Source organism: Lupinus angustifolius, chromosome LG04, assembly GCF_001865875.1.
Source record: "Lupinus angustifolius cultivar Tanjil chromosome LG04, LupAngTanjil_v1.0, whole genome shotgun sequence".
Classification (NCBI taxonomy): domain Eukaryota; kingdom Viridiplantae; phylum Streptophyta; class Magnoliopsida; order Fabales; family Fabaceae; genus Lupinus; species Lupinus angustifolius.
This window is the reverse complement of record NC_032012.1, coordinates 17,381,253-17,384,249: the sequence shown is the minus strand read 5'-3', so window position 1 is coordinate 17,384,249 and position 2,997 is coordinate 17,381,253.

The following is a 2,997-nucleotide window of genomic DNA, read 5'->3' as shown; positions in this document are numbered from 1 at the left end:
TTCTTTCTTTCACGGGGTGTGAAGAGAAAGGGGAATATATTCAATTCTTTCTTTCACGGGGTGTGAAGAGAAAGGGAATTGATTCACTTGGAAAGGGGTTTTCCAAGGGTATAAGAATTAGGGAGTGTGTAAGGTACATAGAGATCTCGGGGTGAGATATTGTAATTACAACTCATAATTCTTAGTGGAAAAATCTCTTGTGCGGCAAGAGTACTGGATGTAGCCTTCGGTGGACAAGAAGGTGAACCAGTATAAAACTCCTTGTGTACTCTCTTCTCCTTATCTCTTTCATTTTATTTCCTATTATTTTTCTGCATATTGTTCCGCTGCACTTTAACTTTGATTTTGCAGAAAAAGCGGTCATTATTTTAAGACAACTAATTCACCCCCCCTCTTAGTTGCACTCTGATACTTACAGGAAGTCTTATGTATTTAACTGTCACTAGGCCTGACTTGATGTATGGTGTTAGTCTAGTAAGCAAGTTCATGTCCAGTCCCACTATGTCACATTGGCTTGCAGCAAAAAGAATTTTGAGGTACTTGAAAGGTACAACTGATCTTGGGATTATTTATAAGAAAGGAGAAAACAACTTGAGATTTGCAGCCTTTACAGACAGTGACTATGCTAGTGACTTAGACGATCGGAAAAGTACTTCTAGATTTGTGTTTATGATGGAGCATGATGCTACTTCTTGGCCCTCAAAGAAATAATCAGTGGTTGCTCTTTCTACTACGGAAGTAGAGTATTTAGCAGCATCATTGTGTGTTTGTCAGTGCGTCTGGCTCAGAAGGGTGGTGAAGAAACTTGGAGTTGAAGAAAAGACAAGAACTGCAATTATATGTGATAATAGCCCCGCTATACAATTATCAAAAAATTCAGTGTTTCATAGGAAAACAAGCATATTGATGTAAGGTTCTATTTCTTAAGAGACTTGGTGAATGATGGAGTTGTTGAGTTGAGCTACTGCAACTCTCACGATCAAATTGCAAATATTATGCCAAAACCAATAAAGTTGTAGCAGTTTGAGAAACTTCGTAGCATGCTTAGAATGGTTGAAGTTACTAAAAAGAATGAGAAAGGGTCAAGCTTTACTCTCGCCTGAGCGAGAGGCTGTCGCTCAAGCGACAATTCACAGTTTTAGAAGCCAAAACCATTGTGTGTGTCTCGCCTGAGCGAGAGTGTGTCGCTCAAGCAACAATTTACAGTTTTAGAAGCCAAAATCGATGTGTGACTCTTGCCTGAGCGAGAGGGGGTCGCTCAAGCGACAATTTGCAGTTTGGAAGCCAAATCGTTGTCCGTCTCTCGCTTAAGCGAGGCACACAGTCATCATGCTCGCTTAAGCTAGAATAAAACATAGATGCATTAGTTTAAGGGAGGAAATGTTAGAGATATGTAGCCGTTTCGTAGTATAAAACTGTTTTATATTTAGTCGTTTTGTCCTACTCTTTAGGGAGAATAAAATTGTTTTTCAGTTTCTTAGTGGCCACATTATAGGCATGGAAAATGTGGTCGGTTACGTTTCTGTTTTAAATAAGGCTATAAATAGCATCAGTTGATCAATAAAATGTAGTGCAATATTTCTTCTTTGTTGTTATCTCTTAATTTCTGAGTTCTAACAATATTAGAATCTTGAATAGAATAAGGTCATATAATCATTTCTGTATTGTTTTTTTTTTTGCTAGAAATTAAGAGATAACAACAAAAAAGAAATATTATATTACTAAACAAGTCAAATGTTGGAATCTTGAATAGAATAAGGTTATATAATATTGTTTTCTTTTTTTTTTTGCTAGAAATTTAAGCAATTAATAAACTCTAATTTGATAATTGGCTACTAGAATACAGGATATTATTTTTAGGTTATTAGGTGATATCATGGTCATCAAAGTGGTGTTTATTGCTTGGATTTCCTTACTGGATGACATGATTCTGTTTGCCAGGTATGAACTCTGTTATTTAGTTACCTTATGTTTATGATCCATTTAGGTGGATGATTGCTCTTTCCTAAACAGTTCTAAATATGATTTGGATTTTGTTATTAAGAAAGAAGAAAGGTCATAAAGGCTTTGTTGGCACTAAATTTTCAAATCTGGGATATATGTAGGAAAAAGCAAATTTACGCTCTTTCTCGTCATGATAATAGTGTTTGCTTTGTAATTACGGCTCAACGATATGTAAGTTCTTCTTTTGTTGTATATTATTTTCTCCTTTGGTCAATAATCAACATTTATCAATAAGATGGTTTGCAGATAATCTTCAACATTTAAAGGCAGCTTTGAAACACCAAAGACCAAACACGTCCTAGTGTTGCTTTATGTTTCCAGCCCTTTTCTCTCTTCTTAGAGACCGATGTTATTACATTTTCAGAATCCCCAAGTTGTTACTGATTCTCACGTCAATACCATCAAGATGTGGGACCTTAAATATGGTAATTTATTGTTTTATTTTTCCTCCCGTCAAACAACTATGTATGTTAGTTTTCTCTCTCTTTATGCTTCTTTTTGTTTGGTGGATCATTGTTAATTTGTTCATTCCTTTGTGTAAAGTTCGAACTCCTTCTTACCATTTTAGATTTATTTTCATTATTTACGATGTATATTTCAGAAACATGATTTTCCATTCATGTTGCAACAAATAGTGGATGCACTGATCAATTATTCAATGATCTCAGAGGCAGGGGGATTTTGAAACTCGGAAAAGCCAGTAGCTACTTCCGCTGTAAGCTAGATTTGCCACCATGTTAGTTGAGTAGGAGGACATATTTTTTAGAGTAAATTACACTCACTCTCTTTGAGTTTTAGTGGAATTATACAAATCGTTCATCACTTTTTTACACCTACACAACTTTTATTACACTTATTACCCCTGCATGAAAAATATGTATAATCTTTTAAACAAAAAATATGATAAATGCAATTAAGTTAAACAAAACATATACATTGTTGAGACAAGTCCAAATAATATACAAATTAATGTATCTTTATTATTTTTTGTTA